Below are 25894 nucleotides of genomic sequence, written 5' to 3' on the forward strand. Positions count from 1 at the left end.
TGTCAAAATTTCGGCGAAATTTGAAGAAGGGGGGACCATTGGAAAATTTTCACTTTTGAAAAAGTCGTTTAAAAATTCTGAAAAAATTCAGGGACGCAGATCTCGACGTGCTGATTCCAAAAATATAGGCTGTTGATGGTCGCGGAGCGACATTTTCGAAAAAATCGGTACGAAATGCCTAATTTATCGAATTTTCAAAAATTTCGATATTTCAACCGTCGATTCTGGAAAAACGGTTGCAGCTATCAAAGAATCGAGGCCGGAAGTGAGTTCTAGAGCTCGAAATCTACAAGAAAATGTACTCAGTTAGGTTTCGAAAATGTCAAAATTTCGGCGAAATTTGAAGAAGGGGGGACCATTGGAAAATTTTCACTTTTGAAAAAGTCGTTTAAAAATTCTGAAAAAATTCAGGGACGCAGATCTCGACGTGCTGATTCCAAAAATATAGGCTGTTGATGGTCGCGGAGCGACATTTTCGAAAAAATCGGTACGAAATGCCTAATTTATCGAATTTTCAAAAATTTCGATATTTCAACCGTCGATTCTGGAAAAACGGTTGCAACTATCAAAGAATCGAGGCGGGAAGTGAGTTCTAGAGCTCGAAATCTACAAGAAAATGTACTCAGTTAGGTTTCGAAAATGTCAAAATTTCGGCGAAATTTGAAGAAGGGGGGACCATTGGAAAATTTTCACTTTTGAAAAAGTCGTTTAAAAATTCTGAAAAAATTCAGGGACGTAGATCTCGACGTGCTGATTCCAAAAATATAGGCTGTTGATGGTCGCGGAGCGACATTTTCGAAAAAATCGGTACGAAATGCCTAATTTATCGAATTTTCAAAAATTTCGATAATTCAACCGTCGATTCTGGAAAAACTGTTGCAGCTATCAAAGAATCGAGGCCGGAAGTGAGTTCTAGACCTCGTAATCTACAAGAAAATGTACTCAGTTAGGTTTCGAAAATGTCAAAATTTCGGCGAAATTTGAAGAAGGGGGGACCATTGGAAAATTTTCACTTTTGAAAAAGTCGTTGAAAAAAAAAAGTCCGCTTTCACTTCTTCGATAACTCCCTTGGTTTTTCCAGAATCGTCCTTTGAAGTGAATAGTCATAGTTACTCCCCCCCAAACAAATTTGCATTTTTCTCGTTTATTTGAAGAGATCCGGCAAAAGCGAATATGTAATCGTAATCCTGAGGAAATTCCGCGTCATATGACACCCCATCGGAGTGTCATAGTTACTCCCACCGGAGAATCATAGTTACTCCCACCGGAGAATCATAGTTACTCCCACCGGAGAATCATAGTTACTCCCACCGGGGAATCATAGTTACTCCCGCCGTAGAATTATAGTTACTCCCAACGGAGAATCATAGTTACTCCCACCGGAGAATCATAGTTTCTCCCACCGGAGAATCATAGTTACTCCCACCGGAGAATCATAGTTACTCCCACCGGAGAATCATAGTTACTCCCACCGGGGAATCATAGTTACTCCCACCGGAGAATCATAGTTACTCCCACCGGAGAATCATAGTTACTCCCACCGGAGAATCATAGTTACTCCCACCGGAGAATCATAGTTACTCCCACCGGGGAATCATAGTTACTCCCACCGAAGAATCATAGTTACTCCCACCGGAGAATCATAGTTATTCCCACCGGAGAATCATAGTTACTCCCACCGGAGAATCATAGTTACTCCCACCGGAGAATCATAGTTACTCCCACCGGGGAATCATAGTTACTCCCGCCGTAGAATCATATTTACTCCCACCGGAGAATCTTAGTTACTCCCACCGGAGAATCATAGTTACTCCCACCGGGGAATCATAGTTACTCCCACCGAAGAATCATAGTTACTCCCACCGGAGAATCATAGTTACTCCCAACGGAGAATCATAGTTACTCCCACCGGGGAATCATAGTTACTCCCGCCGTAGAATCATAGTTACTCCCACCGGAGGATCATAGTTACTCCCACCGGGGAATCATAGTTACTCCCACCGGGGAATCATAGTTATTCCCACCGAAGAATCATAGTTACTCCGACGGGAGAAAAATAGTTACTCCCGCCGTAGAATCATAGTTACTACTCCCACCGGAGCATCATAGTTACTCACATCGGAGAATCATAGTTACTCCCGCCGTACAATCATAGTTACTCTGACCGGAGAATCATAGTTACTCCCACGGGAGAATCATAGTTACTCCCACCGGAGAATCATAGTTACTCCCACCGGAGAATCATAGTTACTCCCACCGGAGAATCATAGTTACTCCCACCGGAGAATCATAGTTACTCCCACCGGAGAATCATAGTTACTCCCACCGGAGAATCATAGTTACTCCCACCGGAGCTTCATAGTTATTCCCACCGGAGCATCATAGTTACTCCCAACGGAGAATCATAGTTACTCCCGCCGTAGAATCATAGTTACTCTCACCGGAGAATCATAGTTACTCCCACCGGGGAATCATAGTTACTCCCACCGGAGAATCATTGTTATTCCCACCGGAGAATTATAAGCGAATATGTAATCGTAATCCTGAGGAAATTCCGCGTCATATGACACCCCATCGGAGTGTCATAGTTACTCCCACCGAAGAATCATAGTTACTCCCACCGGAGAATCATAGTTACTCCCACCGGAGAATCATAGTTACTCCCACCGGAGAATCATAGTTACTCCCACCGGGGAATCATAGTTACTCCCGCCGTAGAATCATAGTTACTCCCACCGGAGAATCATAGTTACCCCCACCGGGGAATCATAGTTACTCCCACCGAAGAATCATAGTTACTCCCACCGGAGAATCATAGTTATTCCCACCGGAGAATCATAGTTACTCCCACCGGAGAATCATAGTTACTCCCACCGGGGAATCATAGTTACTCCCGCCGTAGAATCATAGTTACTCCCACCGGAGAATCTTAGTTACTCCCACCGGAGAATCATAGTTACTCCCACCGGGGAATCATAGTTACTCCCACCGAAGAATCATAGTTACTCCCACCGGAGAATCATAGTTACTCCCAACGGAGAATCATAGTTACTCCCACCGGGGAATCATAGTTACTCCCGCCGTAGAATCATAGTTACTCCCACCGGAGGATCATAGTTACTCCCACCGGGGAATCATAGTGACTCCCACCGAAGAATCATAGTTACTCCCACCGGAGAATCATAGTTATTCCCACCGGAGAATCATAGTTACTCCCACCGGGGAATCATAGTTACTCCCGCAGTAGAATCATAGTAACTCCGACCGGAGAATCATAGTTACTCCCACCGGAGAATCATAGTTACTCCCACCGGGGAATCATAGTTACTCCCACCGAAGAATCATTGTTACTCCCACCGGAGAATCATAGTTACTCCCACCGGAGAATCATAGTTACTCCCACCGGGGAATCATAGTTACTCCCGCCGTAGAATCATAATTACTCCCACCGGAGAATCATAGTTACTCCCACCGGAGAATCATAGTTACTCCCACCGGGGAATCATAGTTACTCCCACCGAAGAATCATAGTTACTCCCACCGGAGAATCATAGTTATTCCCACCGGAGAATCATAAGCGAATATGTAATCGTAATCCTGAGGAAATTCCGCGTCATATGACACCCCATCGGAGTGTCATAGTTACTCCCACCGAAGAATCATAGTTACTCCCACCGGAGAATCATAGTTACTCCCACCGAAGAATCATAGTTACTCCCACCGGGGAATCATAGTTACTCCCGCCGTAGAATCATAGTTACTCCCACCGGAGAATCATAGTTACTCCCACCGGGGAATCATAGTTACTCCCACCCAAGAATCATAGTTACTCCCACCGGAGAATCATAGTTATTCCCACCGGAGAATCATAAGCGAATATGTAATCGTAATCCTGAGGAAATTCCGCGTCATATGACACCCCTTCGGAGTGTCATAGTTACTCCCACCGAAGAATCATAGTTACTCCCACCGGAGAATCATAGTTACTCCCACCGGAGAATCATAGTTACTCCCACCGGAGAATCATAGTTACTCCCACCGGAGAATCATAGTTACTCCCACCGGAGAATCATAGTTACTCCCACCGGAGAATCATAGTTACTCCCACCGGAGAATCATAGTTACTCCCACCGGAGAATCATAGTTACTCCCACCGGAGAATCATAGTTACTCCAACCGGGGAATCATAGTTACTCCCACCGAAGAATCATAGTTACTACCACCGGAGAATCATAGTTACTCCCACCGAAGAATCATAGTTATTCCCACCGGAGAATCATAGTTATTCCCACCGGAGAATCATAAGCGAATATGTAATCGTAATCCTGAGGAAATTCCGCGTCATATGACACCCCTTCGGAGTGTCATAGTTACTCCCACCGAAGAATCATAGTTACTCCCACCGGAGAATCATAGTTACTCCCACCGGAGAATCATAGTTACTCCCACCGGAGAATCATAGTTACTCCCACCGGGGAATCATAGTTACTCCCACCGGAGAATCATAGTTACTCCCACCGGAGAATCATAGTTACTCCCACCGGAGAATCATAGTTACTCCCACCGGAGAATCATAGTTACTCCCACCGGGGAATCATAGTTACTCCCACCGAAGAATCATAGTTACTACCACCGGAGAATCATAGTTACTCCCACCGGAGAATCATAGTTACTCCCACCGGGGAATCATAGTTACTCCCACCGAAGAATCATAGTTACTCCCACCGGAGAATCATAAGCGAATATGTAATCGTAATCCTGAGGAAATTCCGCGTCATATGACACCCCTTCGGAGTGTCATAGTTACTCCCACCGAAGAATCATAGTTACTCCCACCGGAGAATCATAGTTACTCCCACCGGGGAATCATAGTTACTCCCACCGAAGAATCATAGTTACTCCCACCGGAGAATCATTGTTACTCCCACCGGAGAATCATAGTTACTCCCACCGGAGAATCATAGTTACTCCCACCGGAGAATCATAGTTACTCCCACCGGAGAATCATAGTTACTCCCACCGGAGAATCATAGTTACTCCCACCGGAGAATCATAGTTACTCCCACCGGGGAATCATAGTTACTCCCACCGAAGAATCATAGTTACTCCCACCGGAGAATCATAGTTACTCCCACCGAAGAATCATAGTTATTCCCACCGGAGAATCATAGTTACTCCCACCGGGGAATCATAGTTACTCCCACCGAAGAATCATAGTTACTCCCACCGGAGAATCATAGTTATTCCCACCGGAGAATCATAAGCGAATATGTAATCGTAATCCTGAGGAAATTCCGCGTCATATGACACCCCATCGGAGTGTCATAGTTACTCCCACCGAAGAATCATAGTTACTCCCACCGGAGAATCATAGTTACTCCCACCGGGGAATCATAGTTACTCCCGCCGTAGAATCATAGTTACTCCCACCGGAGAATCATAGTTACTCCCACCGGAGAATCATAGTTACACCCACCGGGGAATCATAGTTACTCCCACCGAAGAATCATAGTTACTCCCACCGGAGAATCATAGTTATTCCCAACGGAGAATCATAAGCGAATATGTAATCGTAATCCTGAGGAAATTCCGCGTCATATGACACCCCATCGGAGTGTCATAGTTACTCCCACCGAAGAATCATAGTTACTCCCACCGGAGAATCATAGTTACTCCCACCGGAGAATCATAGTTACTCCCACCGGAGAATCATAGTTACTCCCACCGGAGAATCATAGTTACTCCCACCGGAGAATCATAGTTACTCCCACGGGAGAATCATAGTTACTCCCGCCGAGGAATCATAGTTACTCCCACCGAAGAATCATAGTTACTCCCACCGGAGAATCATAGTTACTCCCACCGAAGAATCATAGTTACTCCCACCGGAGAATCATAGTTACTCCCGCCGGGGAATCATAGTTACTCCCACCGGAGAATCATAATTTCTCCCACCGGAGAATCATAGTTACTCCCACCGGAGAATCATAGTTACTCCCGCCGGGGAATCATAGTTACTCCCACCAAAGAATCATAGTTACTCCCACCGGAGAATCATAGTTACTCCCACCGAAGAATCATAGTTACTCCCACCGGAGAATCATAGTTACTCCCGCCGGGGAATCATAGTTACTCCCACCGGAGAATCATAATTTCTCCCACCGGAGAATCATAGTTACTCCCACCGAAGAATCATAGTTACTCCCACCGGAGAATCATAGTTACTCCCGCCGGGTAATCATAGTTACACCCACCGGAGAATCATAGTTTCTCCCACCGGAGAATCATAGTTACTCCCACCGGGGAATCATAGTTACTCCCGCCGTAGAATCATAGTTACTCCCACCGGAGAGTCATAGTTACTCCCACCGGAGAATCATAGTTACTCCCACCGAAGAATCATAGTTACTCCCACCGGAGAATCATAGTTATTCCCACCGGAGAATCATAAGCGAATATGTAATCGTAATCCTGAGGAAATTCCGCGTCATATGACACCCCATCGGAGTGTCATAGTTACTCCCACCGAAGAATCATAGTTACTCCCACCGGAGAATCATAGTTACTCCCGCCGGGGAATCATAGTTACTCCCACCGAAGAATCATAGTTACTCCCACCGGAGAATCATAGTTACTCCCGCCGGGGAATCATAGTTACTCCCACCGAAGAATCATAGTTACTCCCACCGGAGAATCATAGTTACTCCCACCGAAGAATCATAGTTACTCCCACCGGAGAATCATAGTTACTCCCACCGGAGAATCATAGTTACTCCCACCGGAGAATCATAGTTACTCCCGCCGGGGAATCATAGTTACTCCCACCGAAGAATCATAGTTACTCCCACCGGAGAATCATAGTTACTCCCACCGAAGAATCATAGTTACTCCCACCGGAGAATCATAGTTACTCCCGCCGGGGAATCATAGTTACTCCCACCGGAGAATCATAGTTACTCCCACCGAAGAATCATAGTTACTCCCACCGGAGAATCATTGTTACTCCCACCGGAGAATCATAGTTACTCCCACCGGAGAATCATAGTTACTCCCACCGGAGAATCATAGTTACTCCCACCGGAGAATCATAGTTACTCCCACCGGAGAATCATAGTTACTCCCACCGGAGAATCATCGTTACTCCCACCGGAGAATCATAGTTACTCCCACCGGGGAATCATAGTTACTCCCACCGAAGAATCATAGTTACTCCCACCGGAGAATCATAGTTACTCCCACCGAAGAATCATAGTTATTCCCACCGGAGAATCATAGTTACTCCCACCGGGGAATCATAGTTACTCCCACCGAAGAATCATAGTTACTCCCACCGAAGAATCATAGTTACTCCCACCGGAGAATCATAGTTACTCCCACCGGAGAATCATAGTTACTCCCACCGGAGAATCATAGTTACTCCCGCCGGGGAATCATAGTTACTCCCACCGAAGAATCATAGTTACTCCCACCGGAGAATCATAGTTACTCCCACCGAAGAATCATAGTTACTCCCACCGGAGAATCATAGTTACTCCCGCCGGGGAATCATAGTTACTCCCACCGGAGAATCATAGTTACTCCCACCGAAGAATCATAGTTACTCCCACCGGAGAATCATTGTTACTCCCACCGGAGAATCATAGTTACTCCCACCGGAGAATCATAGTTACTCCCACCGGAGAATCATAGTTACTCCCACCGGAGAATCATAGTTACTCCCACCGGAGAATCATAGTTACTCCCACCGGAGAATCATCGTTACTCCCACCGGAGAATCATAGTTACTCCCACCGGGGAATCATAGTTACTCCCACCGAAGAATCATAGTTACTCCCACCGGAGAATCATAGTTACTCCCACCGAAGAATCATAGTTATTCCCACCGGAGAATCATAGTTACTCCCACCGGGGAATCATAGTTACTCCCACCGAAGAATCATAGTTACTCCCACCGGAGAATCATAGTTATTCCCACCGGGGAATCATAGTTACTCCCGCCGTAGAATCATAGTTACTCCCACCGGAGAATCAAAGTTACTCCCACCGGGGAATCATAGTTACTCCCGCCGTAGAATCATAGTTACTCCCACCGGAGAATCATAGTTACTCCCACCGGAGAATGATAGTTATTCCCACCGGAGAATCATAAGCGAACATGTAATCGTAATCCTGAGGAAATTCCGCGTCATTTGATACCCCATCGGAGTGTCATAGTTACTCCCACCGAAGAATCATAGTTATTCCCACCGGAGAATCATAGTTACTCCCACCGGGGAATCATAGTTACTCCCACCGAAGAATCATAGTTACTCCCACCGGAGAATCATAGTTACTCCCACCGAAGAATCATAGTTACTCCTGCCGTAGAATCATAGTTATTCCCACCGGAGAATCATAAGCGAATATGTAATCGTAATCCTTTGGAAATTGCGCGTCATATGATACCCCATCGGAGTGTCATAGTTACTCCCACCGAAGAATCATAGTTACTCCCACCGAAGAATCATAGTTACTCCCACCGGAGAATCATAGTTACTCCCACCGGGGAATCATAGTTACTCCCGCCGTAGAATCATAGTTACTCCCACCGGAGAATCATAGTTACTCCCACCGGAGAATCATAGTTACACCCACCGGGGAATCATAGTTACTCCCACCGAAGAATCATAGTTACTCCCACCGGAGAATCATAGTTATTCCCACCGGAGAATCATAAGCGAATATGTAATCGTAATCCTGAGAAAATTCCGCGTCATATGACACCCCATCTGAGTGTCATAGTTACTCCCACCGAAGAATCATAGTTACTCCCACCGGAGAATCATAGTTACTCCCACCGGAGAATCATAGTTACTCCCACCGGAGAATCATAGTTACTCCCACCGGAGAATCATAGTTACTCCCACCGGAGAATCATAGTTACTCCCACCGGAGAATCATAGTTACTCCCACCGGAGAATCATAGTTACTCCCGCCGGGGAATCATAGTTACTCCCACCGAAGAATCATAGTTACTCCCACCGGAGAATCATAGTTACTCCCACCGCAGAATCATAGTTACTCCCACCGGAGAATCATAGTTACTCCCGCCGGGGAATCATAGTTACTCCCACCGGAGAATCATAGTTTCTCCCACCGGAGAATCATAGTTACTCCCACCGGGGAATCATAGTTACTCCCGCCGTAGAATCATAGTTACTCCCACCGGAGAGTCATAGTTACTCCCACCGGAGAATCATAGTTGCTCCCACCGAAGAATCATAGTTACTCCCACCGGAGAATCATAGTTATTCCCACCGAAGAATCATAGTTACTCCCACCGGAGAATCATAGTTACTCCCACCGGAGAATCATAGTTACTCCCACCGGAGAATCATAGTTACTCCCACCGGAGAATCATAGTTACTCCCACCGGAGAATCATAGTTACTCCCGCCGGGGAATCATAGTTACTCCCACCGAAGAATCATAGTTACTCCCACCGGAGAATCATAGTTACTCCCACCGAAGAATCATAGTTACTCCCACCGGAGAATCATAGTTACTCCCGCCGGGGAATCATAGTTACACCCACCGGAGAATCATAGTTTCTCCCACCGGAGAATCATAGTTATTCCCACCGGGGAATCATAGTTACTCCCGCCGTAGAATCATAGTTACTCCCACCGGAGAGTCATAGTTACTCCCACCGGAGAATCATAGTTACTCCCACCGAAGAATCATAGTTACTCCCACCGGAGAATCATAGTTATTCCCACCGGAGAATCATAAGCGAATATGTAATCGTAATCCTGAGGAAATTCCGCGTCATATGACACCCCATCGGAGTGTCATAGTTACTCCCACCGAAGAATCATAGTTACTCCCACCGGAGAATCATAGTTACTCCCGCCGGGGAATCATAGTTACTCCCACCGAAGAATCATAATTACTCCCACCGGAGAATCATAGTTACTCCCACCGAAGAATCATAGTTACTTCCACCGGAGAATCATAGTTACTCCCACCGGGGAATCATAGTTACTCCCACCGAAGAATCATAGTAACTCCCCTCCAAAATTCTTTTTACCCTTTTTGCCGTTCTCTTCATTTTTCTTATTTTTTCGTTCTATTCCGTCCTTTTTCGTCCCTTTTATCCTTTTTCGTCCTTCTTAGTCCTTTTTCGCCCTTTTATGTCTTTTTTCGACTTTTTTCGTCCTCTTTCGTCCATCTTCGTCATCTTTCGTTCTTAGAATCCTTTTTCGTCCTTTTTCGCCGCGGATGTCATATCCGCTTTCATTTCTTCGGTAACTCCAAGGGCCTTTCCATAATCGTTCTTTGAAATATTCAAAAATATGCAAAATAACCTCAATTTCCCATCAATTTTTAACGAAATTCTCGAAATTTCACTTAATACATTTTCTTGTAAATTTCGGAACGCAGAATTCATATCCGTTTTCATTTCTTCGATAACTCCAATGGTTTTCCCAGAATCGTCGTTTGAAATATTCAAAAATATGCAAAATAATCTCAATTTCCCACCAATTTTCAACAAAATTTTCAAAATTTCACTTAATACATTTCCTTGCAAATTTCGGGCCGCAGAAGTCATATCCGTCTTCATTTCTTCGATTACTCCAGTCGTTTTCCCAGAATCGTGCTTTGAAATATACAAATAGATGCAAAATAACCTCAATTTCCCACCAATTTTCAACAAAATTTTCGAAATTTCACTTAATACATTTTCTTACAGATTTCGGGCCGCAGAAGTGATATCCATTTTCATTTCTTCGATAACTTCAATGGCTTTCCCAGAATCGCGCTTTGAATATACAAAAATATGCAAAATAACCTCAATTTCCCACCAATTTTCAACAAAATTTTCGAAATTTCACTTAATATATTTTCTTGTAGATTTCGGGCCGAAGAAGCCATATCCGTTTTCATTTCTTAGATAACTTCAATTGTTTTCCCAGAATCGTCGCTTGAAATATTCAAAAATATGCAAAATATCTTCAATTTTCCACCAATTTTTAACAAAATTTTCGAAATTTCACTTAATATATTTTCTTGTAGATTTCGGGCCGCAGAAGTCAAGTCCGCTTTCACTTCTTCGATAACTCCCTTGGTTTTTCCAGAATTGTCCTTTGAAGTGAATAGTCATAGTTACTCCCCCCCAAACAAATTTGCATTTTTCTCGCTTATTTGAAGAGATCCGGCAAAAGCGAATATGTAATCGTAATCCTGAGGAAATTCCGCGTCATGTGACACCCCATCGGAGTGTCATAGTTACTCCCACCGAAGAATCATAGTTACTCCCACCGGAGAATCATAGTTACTCCCACCGGGGAATCATAGTTACTCCCGCCGTAGAATTATAGTTACTCCCACCGGAGAATCATAGTTACTCCCACCGGAGAATCATAGTTACTCCCACCGGAGAATCATAGTTACTCCCACCGGAGAATCATAGTTACTCCCACCGGAGAATCATAGTTACTCCCACCGGGGAATCATAGTTACTCCCACCGGAGAATCATAGTTACTCCCACCGGAGAATCATAGTTACTCCCACCGGAGAATCATAGTTACTCTCACCGGAGAATCATAGTTACTCCCACCGGGGAATCATAGTTACTCCCACCGAAGAATCATAGTTACTCCCACCGGAGAATCATAGTTATTCCCACCGGAGAATCATAAGCGAATACGTAATCGTAATCCTGAGGAAATTCCGCGTCATATGACACCCCATCGGAGTGTCATAGTTACTCCCACCGAAGAATCATAGTTACTCCCACCGGAGAATCATAGTTACTCCCACCGGAGAATCATAGTTACTCCCACCGGGGAATCATAGTTACTCCCACCGAAGAATCATAGTTACTCCCACCGGAGAATCATAGTTATTCCCACCGGAGAATCATAGTTACTCCCACCGAAGAATCATAGTTACTCCCACCGGAGAATCATAGCTACTCCCACCGGAGAATCATTGTTACTCCCACCGGAGAATCATAGTTACTCCCGCCAGGGAATCATAGTTACTCCCACCGGAGAATCATAGTTACTCCCGCCGGGGAATCATAGTTACTCCCACCGGAGAATCATAGTTATTCCCACCGGAGAATCATAGTTACTCCCACCGGAGAATCATAGTTACTCCCACCGGAGAATCATAGTTACTCCCACCGGAGAATCATAGTTACTCCCACCGAAGAATCATAGTTACTCCCACCGGAGAATCATAGTTACTCCCACCGGAGAATCATAGTTACTCCCACCGGAGAATCATAGTTACTCCCACCGGAGAATCATAGTTATTCCCACCGGAGAATCATAGTTACTCCCACCGGAGAATCATAGTTACTCCCACCGGAGAATCATAGTTACTCCCACCGGGGAATCATAGTTACTCCCACCGAAGAATCATAGTTACTCCCACCGGAGAATCAGTTATTCCCACCGGAGAATCATAGTTACTCCCACCGAAGAATCATAGTTACTCCCACCGGAGAATCATAGCTACTCCCACCGGAGAATCATTGTTACTCCCACCGGAGAATCATAGTTACTCCCGCCAGGGAATCATAGTTACTTCCACCGGGGAATCATAGTTACTCCCACCGGAGAATCATAGTTATTCCCACCGGAGAATCATAGTTACTCCCACCGAAGAATCATAGTTACTCCCACCGGAGAATCATAGTTACTCCCACCGGAGAATCATAGTTACTCCCACCGGGGAATCATAGTTACTCCCACCGAAGGATCATAGTTACTCCCACCGGGGAATCATAGTTACTCCCACCGGTGAATCATAGTTACTCCCACCGGGGAATCATAATTATTCCCACCGGAGAATCATAGTTACTCCCACCGAAGAATCATAGTTACTCCCACCGGGGAATCATAGTTACTCCCACCGGAGAATCATAGTTACTCCCACCGGGGAATCATAGTTACTCCCACCGGAGAATCATAGTTACTCCCACCGGAGAATCATAGTCACTCCCACCGGGGAATCATAGTTATTCCCACCGGAGAATCATAGTTACTCCCACCGGAGAATCATAGTTACTCCCACCGGAGAATCATAGTTACTCCCACCGGAGAATCATAGTCACTCCCACCGGGGAATCATAGTTACTCCCACCGAAGAATCATAGTTACTCCCACCGGAGAATCATAGTTATTCCCACCGGAGAATCATAAGCGAATATGTAATCGTAATCCTGAGGAAATTCCGCGTCATATGACACCCCATCGGAGTGTCATAGTTACTCCCACCGGAGAATCATAGTTACTCCCACCGGGGAATCATAGTTACTCCCACCGGAGAATCATAGTTACTCCCACCGGAGAATCATAGTCACTCCCACCGGGGAATCATAGTTATTCCCACCGGAGAATCATAGTTACTCCCACCGGAGAATCATAGTTACTCCCACCGGAGAATCATAGTTACTCCCACCGGGGAATCATAGTTACTCCCACCGAAGAATCATAGTTACTCCCACCGGAGAATCAGTTATTCCCACCGGAGAATCATAGTTACTCCCACCGAAGAATCATAGTTACTCCCACCGGAGAATCATAGCTACTCCCACCGGAGAATCATTGTTACTCCCACCGGAGAATCATAGTTACTCCCGCCAGGGAATCATAGTTACTTCCACCGGGGAATCATAGTTACTCCCACCGGAGAATCATAGTTATTCCCACCGGAGAATCATAGTTACTCCCACCGAAGAATCATAGTTACTCCCACCGGAGAATCATAGTTACTCCCACCGGAGAATCATAGTTACTCCCACCGGGGAATCATAGTTACTCCCACCGAAGGATCATAGTTACTCCCACCGGGGAATCATAGTTACTCCCACCGGTGAATCATAGTTACTCCCACCGAAGAATCATAGTTACTCCCACCGGGGAATCATAGTTACTCCCACCGGAGAATCATAGTTACTCCCACCGGGGAATCATAGTTACTCCCACCGGAGAATCATAGTTACTCCCACCGGAGAATCATAGTCACTCCCACCGGGGAATCATAGTTATTCCCACCGGAGAATCATAGTTACTCCCACCGGAGAATCATAGTTACTCCCACCGGAGAATCATAGTTACTCCCACCGGAGAATCATAGTCACTCCCACCGGGGAATCATAGTTACTCCCACCGAAGAATCATAGTTACTCCCACCGGAGAATCATAGTTATTCCCACCGGAGAATCATAAGCGAATATGTAATCGTAATCCTGAGGAAATTCCGCGTCATATGACACCCCATCGGAGTGTCATAGTTACTCCCACCGAAGAATCATAGTTACTCCCACCGGAGAATCATAGTTACTCCCACCGGGGAATCATAGTTACTCCCACCGAAGAATCATAGTTACTCCCACCGGGGAATCATAGTTACTCCCACCGAAGAATCATAGTTACTCCCACCGGAGAATCATAGTTACTCCCACCGGGGAATCATAGTTGCTCCCGCCGTAGAATCATAGTTACTCCCCTCCAAAATTCTTTTTGCCCTTTTCGCCCTTCTCTTCATTTTTCTTTCTTTTTTCGTTCTATTTCGTCCCTTTTATCCTTTTTCGTCCTTCTTAGTCCTTTTTCGACCTTTTATGTCCTTTTTCGACTTTTTTCGGCCTCTTTCGTCCATCTTTGTCATTTTTCGTTCTTAATATCCTTTTTCGTCCTTTTCGCCGCGGAAGTCATATCCGCTTTCATTTCTTCGATAACTCCAAGGGCCTTTTCCAGAATCGTTTTTTGAAATATTCAAAAATATGCTAAATAACCTCAATATTCCAACAATTTTTAACAAAATATTCGAAATTTCACTTAATATATATATTTTCTTGTAGAAGAAGTCAAATCCGCTTTCACTTCTTCGATAGCTGCAATGGCCTTTACAGAATCGTTCTTTGAAATATTCAGAAATATGCAAAATAACCCCAATTTTCCATCAATTTTTTACAAAATTTTCGAAATTTCACTTAATACATTTTCTTGTAGATTTCGGGAAGCAGAAGTCAGGTCAGGTCCGCGACGATTCCAACGCCGTCTATCTCGTCTCCATTGGTCCGGCCGTTTTCGAGTTATTCCAATTTCAATTTCGAAAAGTACGCCTCTCCGACGAATAAATTCCGTTCACTGTTAACAGACGATGCGATAAAAGTACCGTTCGTACGATCAAAGGTACTCACCCGGAGACATCACGAGGGGGCTCCGAAGGTAAGCTGAGCATTCGAAAACTCCCGGGAAAGCCGGAAAATCGAAAAAGCGTTTTCATCCTGGAATCGAAGTGACAACTGACAGACTCAGTCGGTAATGCAGTTTTCTGTTCACCACGGAACTTGGGTGGATTTTATGCATTTCCAAAAATTTATCCTTAAGTTAACTTAAACGACTAGCAAGGATACCGGGAAGACTTCTCCGATCCCTCCTGGACTTGCAGGTGACGCAGTAAGTTTCGACTTAACTCTCAGTCTCGGACTTGGAAAGAAATCCATCGAGTGTAAAATTCGACCATCAGTTCAGATTCCTCAGGCAGCTACAAAAGCACAAGGAGCGAGAGAAAGCAAAAGAGTCTATTCATACCCTCCCTCCGTGCTGATTCCAAAAATATAGGCTGTTCATGGTCGCGGAGCGACATTTTCGAAAAAATCGGTACGAAATGCCTAATTTATCGAATTTTCAAAAATTTCGATATTTCAACCGTCGATTCTGGAAAAACGGTTGCAGCTATCAAAGAATCGAGGCCGGAAGTGAGTTTTAGAGCTCGTAATCTACAAGAAAATGTACTCAGTTAGGTTTCGAAAATGTCAAAATTTCGGCGAAATTTGAAGAAGGGGGGACCATTGGAAAATTTTCACTTTTGAAAAAGTCGTTTGAAAATTCTGAAAAAATTCAGGGACGTAGATCTCGACGTGCTGATTCCAAAAATATAGGCTGTTGATGGTCGCGGAGCGACATTTTCGAAAAAATCGGTACGAAATGCCTAATTTATCTAATTTTCAAAAATTTCGATATTTCAACCGTCGATTCTGGAAAAACGGTTGCAGCTATCAAAGAATCGAGGCCGGAAGTGAGTTTTAGAGCTCGTAATCTACAAGAAAATGTACTCAGTTAGGTTTCGAAAATGTCAAAATTTCGGCGAAATTTGAAGAAGGGGGGACCATTGGAAAATTTTCACTTTTGAAAAAGTCGTTTGAAAATTCTGAAAAAATTCAGGGACGTAGATCTCGACGTGCTGATTCCAAAAATATAGGCTGTTGATGGTCGCGGAGCGACATTTTCGAAAAAATCGGTACGAAATGCCTAATTTATCTAATTTTCAAAAATTTCGATATTTCGACCGTCGATTCTGGAAAAACGGTTGCAGCCATCAAAGAATCGAGGCCGGAAGTGAGTTCTAGACCTCGTAATCTACAAGAAATTGTACTCAGTTAGGTTTCGAAAATGTCAAAATTTCGGCGAAATTTGAAGAAGGGGGGACCATTGGAAAATTTTCACTTTTGAAAAAGTCGTTTAAAAATTCTGAAAAAATACAGGGACGTAGATCTCGACGTGCTGATTCCAAAAATATAGGCTGTTGATGGTCGCGGAGCGACATTTTCGAAAAAATCGGTACGAAATGCCTAATTTATCTAATTTTCAAAAATTTCGATATTTCAACCGTCGATTCTGGAAAAACGGTTGCAGCTATCAAAGAATCGAGGCCGGAAGTGAGTTTTAGAGCTCGTAATCTACAAGAAAATGTACTCAGTTAGGTTTCGAAAATGTCAAAATTTCGGCGAAATTTGAAGAAGGGGGGACCATTGGAAAATTTTCACTTTTGAAAAAGTCGTTTGAAAATTCTGAAAAAATTCAGGGACGTAGATCTCGACGTGCTGATTCCAAAAATATAGGCTGTTGATGGTCGCGGAGCGACATTTTCGAAAAAATCGGTACGAAATGCCTAATTTATCTAATTTTCAAAAATTTCGATATTTCGACCGTCGATTCTGGAAAAACGGTTGCAGCCATCAAAGAATCGAGGCCGGAAGTGAGTTCTAGACCTCGTAATCTACAAGAAATTGTACTCAGTTAGGTTTCGAAAATGTCAAAATTTCGGCGAAATTTGAAGAAGGGGGGACCATTGGAAAATTTTCACTTTTGAAAAAGTCGTTTAAAAATTCTGAAAAAATTCAGGAACGTAGATCTCGACGTGCTGATTCCAAAAATATAGGCTGTTCATGGTCGCGGAGCGACATTTTCGAAAAAATCGGTACGAAATGCCTAATTTTTCGAATTTTCAAAAATTTCGATATTTCAACCGTCGATTCTGGAAAAACGGTTGCAGCTATCAAAGAATCGAGGCCGGAAGTGAGTTCTAGAGCTCGAAATCTACAAGAAAATGTACTCAGTTAGGTTTCGAAAATGTCAAAATTTCGGCGAAATTTGAAGAAGGGGGGACCATTGGAAAATTTTCACTTTTGAAAAAGTCGCTTAAAAATTCTGAAAAAATACAGGGACGTAGATCTCGACGTGCTGATTCCAAAAATATAGGCTGTTGATGGTCGCGGAGCGACATTTTCGAAAAAATCGGTACGAAATGCCTAATTTATCGAATTTTCAAAAATTTCGATATTTCAACCGTCGATTCTGGAAAAACGGTTGCAACTATCAAAGAATCGAGGCCGGAAGTGAGTTCTAGAGCTCGAAATCTACAAGAAAATGTACTCAGTTAGGTTTCGAAAATGTCAAAATTTCGGCGAAATTTGAAGAAGGGGGGACCATTGGAAAATTTTCACTTTTGAAAAAGTCGTTTAAAAATTCTGAAAAAATTCAGGGACGTAGATCTCGACGTGCTGATTCCAAAAATATAGGCTGTTGATGGTCGCGGAGCGACATTTTCGAAAAAATCGGTACGAAATGCCTAATTTATCGAATTTTCAAAAATTTCGATATTTCAACCGTCGATTCTGGAAAAACGGTTGCAACTATCAAAGAATCGAGGCCGGAAGTGAGTTCTAGAGCTCGAAATCTACAAGAAAATGTACTCAGTTAGGTTTCGAAAATGTCAAAATTTCGGCGAAATTTGAAGAAGGGGGGACCATTGGAAAATTTTCACTTTTGAAAAAGTCGTTTAAAAATTCTGAAAAAATTCAGGGACGTAGATCTCGACGTGCTGATTCCAAAAATATAGGCTGTTGATGGTCGCGGAGCGACATTTTCGAAAAAATCGGTACGAAATGCCTAATTTATCGAATTTTCAAAAATTTCGATATTTCAACCGTCGATTCTGGAAAAACGGTTGCAACTATCAAAGAATCGAGGCCGGAAGTGAGTTCTAGAGCTCGAAATCTACAAGAAAATGTACTCAGTTAGGTTTCGAAAATGTCAAAATTTCGGCGAAATTTGAAGAAGGGGGGACCATTGGAAAATTTTCACTTTTGAAAAAGTCGTTTAAAAATTCTGAAAAAATTCAGGGACGTAGATCTCGACGTGCTGATTCCAAAAATATAGGCTGTTCATGGTCGCGGAGCGACATTTTCGAAAAAATCGGTACGAAATGCCTAATTTATCGAATTTTCAAAAATTTCGATATTTCAACCGTCGATTCTGGAAAAACGGTTGCAGCTATCAAAGAATCGAGGGACGCACTTAACGACGATACGACGAACTGAACACTACTCTGGAGTTCCGCATTGAACGATTTCCAATCCATGGCCGGCATAGGAGATGCCTGTAAGGGGCTCGAGTTTGACATATGTCAATCGCTCGCAGCCCCCACGCTAACCGGGGTCCCCCGGCAAACATAAACGAGTCGGTTCCTTATGTACAAGGGACATAAGGTCGTCGCAGTCACCGAGGTGCTGCCGTTCGTCCGATACACATACACGACGGACGACAGCCCCCCGAAAGACGGGCAAAGACTTCTCGGCCACATGTTTCCTTTGGTCGATATCGAAAAGACACCAGTGATAGCCCCCTTAAGACCGAACTCGTCCCCAAAGACGTTCGACTTGGCAAAAATGTCGGTCGAATGTTGTTATTAGTCAATAAACAATATGTAAATCCTTTCGATGGTCTGTTAGCAAGGAGCCCCATAGTTATCTCCCTCCGAGACGGCCCCGATGGCCCCCAAAAGACTTAAAGTTCTCGAGACAACTTGATTCGTCGATACGTTCGTCGATTGTTGTTATAGATGGATAAACAATCGACGAACTGTCCATAACGAAAAGGCTCTATCGTTATACACCCCCAAAGGCACCACCGATAGCCCCCAGAAACATTCGACCTTGTTAATATCTTCGTTGTTTGTTGTCGTTAATGGATAAACCAAACGTGAATCTCTTCGAGGGTCGACAAGGAAAGAGCCCCATCGTTATCTCCCTCCGAGACGCCCCCGACAGCCCCCAAAAGACTTAATGTTCTCGAGACAACTTGATTTGTTAATAAGTTCGTCAATTGTTGTTATCGATCGACAAATTCGACAGAAACGGTTTCTACGTTCCACGATCAAACACCCCGATGATCGACTTCGCCCCAGGAAGCCCCCTTTCGCTCCAGAAACAGCTCCCGAGACTTAACCTCAAAACGACTTTTTAATTTGCCCATATCTTTGGAAATGGTTAACGTTAATTGACCACTCCGGTACCGAACGAAAGAGCTAAGATTTTTTCATCCCTCTTGAAAAAACCGAGCGCCTTTTCGTCCTCGTTTCTTCGAAAAACGTAAAAAACGCTATTTTTGACTTAAAATCGTTAAAATTAGTGTTAAACAATCATGAACGATAGATTAAGCCTAAACAAGACCGAATTATGAAAATCAAACGATTTAAGGTCTTTTTTGCAAATTTTGGCTGCCACAACTTGGCGAACAAAGTCTCGGTCCGTCCTAACAACGGACCTGAATTTATTTCTCGATCTGAGCTCGTTTTAAAATCAAATTTTACATTTTTTGTCCAATTTGAACGAAACTTGCCCAAAACGTCCCTTCTGCATTCAAATGAAGTATCGTGACAAAAAAACTACCCTCGATTCATTTTTCATCCCTTAAAGTGGAAAAAACGTCAATTTTGCACGAAAAACCACCCCACCTCGATTTTCTTTCTTCCCAAAGGACCCAAAAATTTTTTCACCCCAAAAACCACCCCTAAAAAATTTTCAACTCCCAAATTAAAAAATCAAGTTTCGACCAATTTTCATCCCCCGAACACAAACTTAGATCATTCGAGATTAAAAAAACCACCCCCGACCCGTTTTTCATCCCCCTAATGGAAAAAAACGTCCCTCTTCGACCAAAATCAACCCCGCTTCGATTTTCGTAATTCCGACGTCATCGAGTGATAGTCGGACACGAAAAACTACCCCAAAAAAATTTTCAACCCCTAAATCCCAATTTTTTTTTTTCTGATTTTCATCCCCCCGACCCAAAAAATGATCTTTGAAGACAAAGAAAACTACCCTCGACAAATTTTCATCCCCTAAATTCAAACATGATAGAATCTCTTCGACCAAAAAACTACCCTTAACTCATCTTCATCCGTTATCCATTAAAACTACCCCCAATTTCAACCCCTAAATCTAAAAACTACCCCTATTTTCATCCCCTAAATTAAAAAAAGAGCAATTTTTCTCCCCACCCTAAACCCCTCTTTCCCAAAACATCCCGCTAGTTTGAAAGGGGGTCGGACTTTGGTGAAAATTCGAAAAATATCGAAAAATCTTAATTTTGAAAATTTCGACCTTGAAAAAATTTCGAAAAATCTTGAAAATTTAGATCTTGAAAATCTTGATCTCGAAAATTTCGAAAAATCTAAAAAAATCTCGATTTTCAAAATCGTGACCTTGAAAAATTTTTCAAAATATTGGAAATTTCGATCTTTGAAAAATTTGACCTTGAACAATTTCGAAAATCTTCAAAAATCTCGAAAAAAATTTTCAAAAAAACCTTCTCTTTTCTCCCCACCCAAAACCCCAACTTCCCAAGTGGTCCCGATAGTTTGTCTGGGGGTTGGAGTTTGGGGAAAATTCGGAAAATTATGGAAATCTTGAAAATTTTGGAATCTTGAAAATTTTGGAAATCTTGAAAAATCTTGATTTTTGGGGTAAAAATCTTGCTTTTTTGGGGTAAAAATCTTGTTTTTTTGGGGAAAAATCTTGAATTTTTGGGGTAAAATCTTGATTTTTGGGGTAAAGATCATGATTTTTTGGGGTAAAAATCTTTAAAACTTTTGTTTTTTTGGGGAAAAATCTTGTTTTTTTGGGGTTAAATCTTGATTTTTTGGGGAAAAATCTTGTTTTTTGGGAGAAAAATCTTGAAAAATCTTGATTTTTTGGGGTAAAAATCTTGATTTTTGGGGAAAAATCTTGAAAAATCTACAAGAAAATGTACTCAGTTAGGTTTCGAAAATGTCAAAATTTCGGCGAAATTTGAAGAAGGGGGGACCATTGGAAAATTTTCACTTTTGAAAAAGTCGTTTAAAAATTCTGAAAAAATTCAGGAACGTAGATCTCGACGTGCTGATTCCAAAAATATAGGCTGTTCATGGTCGCGGAGCGACATTTTCGAAAAAATCGGTACGAAATGCCTAATTTATCGAATTTTCAAAAATTTCGATATTTCAACCGTCGATTCTGGAAAAACGGTTGCAGCTATCAAAGAATCGAGGCCGGAAGTGAGTTCTAGAGCTCGAAATCTACAAGAAAATGTACTCAGTTAGGTTTCGAAAATGTCAAAATTTCGGCGAAATTTGAAGAAGGGGGGACCATTGGAAAATTTTCACTTTTGAAAAAGTCGCTTAAAAATTCTGAAAAAATACAGGGACGTAGATCTCGACGTGCTGATTCCAAAAATATAGGCTGTTGATGGTCGCGGAGCGACATTTTCGAAAAAATCGGTACGAAATGCCTAATTTATCGAATTTTCAAAAATTTCGATATTTCAACCGTCGATTCTGGAAAAACGGTTGCAACTATCAAAGAATCGAGGCCGGAAGTGAGTTCTAGAGCTCGAAATCTACAAGAAAATGTACTCAGTTAGGTTTCGAAAATGTCAAAATTTCGGCGAAATTTGAAGAAGGGGGGACCATTGGAAAATTTTCACTTTTGAAAAAGTCGTTTAAAAATTCTGAAAAAATTCAGGGACGTAGATCTCGACGTGCTGATTCCAAAAATATAGGCTGTTGATGGTCGCGGAGCGACATTTTCGAAAAAATCGGTACGAAATGCCTAATTTATCGAATTTTCAAAAATTTCGATATTTCAACCGTCGATTCTGGAAAAACGGTTGCAACTATCAAAGAATCGAGGCCGGAAGTGAGTTCTAGAGCTCGAAATCTACAAGAAAATGTACTCAGTTAGGTTTCGAAAATGTCAAAATTTCGGCGAAATTTGAAGAAGGGGGGACCATTGGAAAATTTTCACTTTTGAAAAAGTCGTTTAAAAATTCTGAAAAAATTCAGGGACGTAGATCTCGACGTGCTGATTCCAAAAATATAGGCTGTTGATGGTCGCGGAGCGACATTTTCGAAAAAATCGGTACGAAATGCCTAATTTATCGAATTTTCAAAAATTTCGATATTTCAACCGTCGATTCTGGAAAAACGGTTGCAGCTATCAAAGAATCGAGGCCGGAAGTGAGTTCTAGAGCTCGAAATCTACAAGAAAATGTACTCAGTTAGGTTTCGAAAATGTCAAAATTTCGGCGAAATTTGAAGAAGGGGGGACCATTGGAAAATTTTCACTTTTGAAAAAGTCGTTTAAAAATTCTGAAAAAATTCAGGGACGTAGATCTCGACGTGCTGATTCCAAAAATATAGGCTGTTGATGGTCGCGGAGCGACATTTTCGAAAAAATCGGTACGAAATGCCTAATTTATCGAATTTTCAAAAATTTCGATATTTCAACCGTCGATTCTGGAAAAACGGTTGCAGCTATCAAAGAATCGAGGCCGGAAGTGAGTTCTAGAGCTCGAAATCTACAAGAAAATGTACTCAGTTAGGTTTCGAAAATGTCAAAATTTCGTCGAAATTTGAAGAAGGGGGGACCATTGGAAAATTTGCACTTTTGAAAAAGTCGTTTAAAAATTCTGAAAAAATTCAGGGACGTAGATCTCGACGTGCTGATTCCAAAAATATAGGCTGTTGATGGTCGCGGAGCGACATTTTCGAAAAAATCGGTACGAAATGCCTAATTTATCGAATTTTCAAAAATTTCGATATTTCAACCGTCGATTCTGGAAAAACGGTTGCAGCTATCAAAGAATCGAGGCCGGAAGTGAGTTCTAGAGCTCGAAATCTACAAGAAAATGTACTCAGTTAGGTTTCGAAAATGTCAAAATTTCGTCGAAATTTGAAGAAGGGGGGACCATTGGAAAATTTGCACTTTTGAAAAAGTCGTTTAAAAATTCTGAAAAAATTCAGGGACGCAGATCTCGACGTGCCGATTCCAAAAATATAGGCTGTTCATGGTCGCGCAGCGACATTTTCGAAAAAATCGGTTCGAAATGCCTAATTTATCTAATTTTCAAAAATTTCGATATTTCAACCGTCGATTCTGGAAAAACGGTTGCAGCTATCAAAGAATCGAGGCCGGAAGTGAGTTCTAGACCTCGTAATCAACAAGAAAATGTACTCAGTTAGGTTTCGAAAATGTCAAAATTTCGGCGAAATTTGAAGAAGGGGGGACCATTGGAAAATTTTCACTTTTGAAAAAGTCGTTAAAAAATTCTGAAAAAAAAAAGTTCGCTTTCACTTCTTCGATAACTCCCTTGGTTTTTCCAGAATCGTCCTTTGAAGTGAATAGTCATAGTTACTCCCCCCCAAACAAATTTGCATTTTTCTCCCTTATTTGAAGAGATCCGGCAAAAGCGAATATGTAATCGTAATCCTGAGGAAATTCCGCGTCATATGACACCCCATCGGAGTGTCATAGTTACTCCCACCGAAGAATCATAGTTACTCCCACCGGAAAATCATAGTTACTCCCACCGGAGAATCATAGTTACTCCCACCGGAGATTCATAGTTACTTCCACCGGGGAATCATAGTTACTCCCACCGAAGAATCATGGTTACTCCCACCGGAGAATCATAGTTATTCCCACCGGAGAATCATAAGCGAATATGTAATCGTAATCCTGAGGAAATTCCGCATCATATGACACCCCATCGGAGTGTCATAGCTACTCCCACCGAAGAATCATAGTTACTCCCACCGGAGAATCATAGTTATTCCCACTGGAGAATCATAAGCGAATACGTAATCGTAATCCTGAGGAAATTCCGCGTCATATGACACCCCATCGGAGTGTCATAGTTACTTCCACCGAAGAATCACAGTTACTCCTACCGGAGAATCATAGTTACTCCCACCGGGGAATCATAGTTACTCCCACCGGAGAATCATAGTTACTCCCACCGGGGAATCATAGTTACTCCCACCGAAGAATCATAGTTACTCCCACCGGAGAATCATAGTTATTCCCACCGGAGAATCATAGTTACTCCCACCGAAGAATCATAGTTACTCCCACCGGAGAATCATAGTTACTCCCACCGGAGAATCATAGTTACTCCCACCGGGGAATCATAGTTACTCCCACCGGAGAATCATAGTTACTCCCACCGGAGAATCATAGTTACTCCCACCGGAGAATCATAGTTACTCCCATCGGAGAATCATAGTTACTCCCACCGGGGAATCATAGTTACTCCCACCGGAGAATCATAGTTACTCCCACCGGGGAATCATAGTTACTCCCACCGGAGAATCATAGTTACTCCCACCGGAGAATCATAGTTACTCCCACCGGAGAATCATAGTTACTCCCATCGGAGAATCATAGTTACTCCCACCGGAGAATCATAGTTACTCCCATCGGAGAATCATAGTTACTCCCACAGGGGAATCATAGTTACTCCCACCGGAGAATCATAGTTACTCCCACCGGAGAATCATAGTTACTCCCACCGGAGAATCATAGTTACTCCCACCGGAGAATCATAGTTAGTCCCACCGGAGAATCATAGTTATTCCCACCGGAGAATCATAGTTACTCCCACCGGAGAATCATAGTTACTCCCACCGGAGAATCATAGTTACTCCCACCGGAGAATCATATTTACTCCCACCGGAGAATCATAGTTACTCCCGCCGGGGAATCATAGTTATTCCCACCGGAGAATCATAAGCGAATATGTAATCGTAATCCTGAGGAAATTCCGCGTCATATGACACCCCATCGGAGTGTCATAGTTACTCCCACCGAAGAATCATATTTACTCCCACCGGAGAATCATAGTTACTCCCACCGGGGAATCATAGTTACTCCCACCGGAGAATCATAGTTATTCCCACCGGAGAATCATAGTTACTCCCACCGGAGAATCATAGTTACTCCCACCGGAGAATCATAGTTACTCCCACCGGGGAATCATAGTTACTCCCACCGGAGAATCATAGTTACTCCCACCGGAGAATCATAGTTACTCCCACCGGAGAATCATAGTTACTCCCACCGGAGAATCATAGTTACTCCCACCGGGGAATCATAGTTACTCCCACCGGAGAATCATAGTTACTCCCACCGGAGAATCATAGTTACTCCCACCGGAGAATCATAGTTACTCCCACCGGAGAATCATAGTTACTCCCACCGAAGGATCATAGTTATTCCCACCGGAGAATCATAATTACTCCCACCGAAGAATCATAGTTACTCCCACCGGAGAATCATAGTTACTCCCGCCGTAGAATCATAGTTACTCCCACCGGAGAATCATAGTTACTCCCGCCGTAGAATCATAGTTACTCCCACCGGAGAATCATAGTTACTCCCACCGGAGAATTATAGTTACTCCCGCCGTAGAATCATAGTTACTCCCACCGGAGAATCATAGTTACTCCCACCGGA

The sequence above is a fragment of the Zophobas morio genome, unplaced genomic scaffold (assembly GCF_036711695.1).
Source record: "Zophobas morio isolate AGI-343-1 ecotype UQ-CSIRO unplaced genomic scaffold, CSIRO_AGI_Zmor_V1 ptg000022l, whole genome shotgun sequence".
Lineage (NCBI taxonomy): Eukaryota > Metazoa > Arthropoda > Insecta > Coleoptera > Tenebrionidae > Zophobas > Zophobas morio.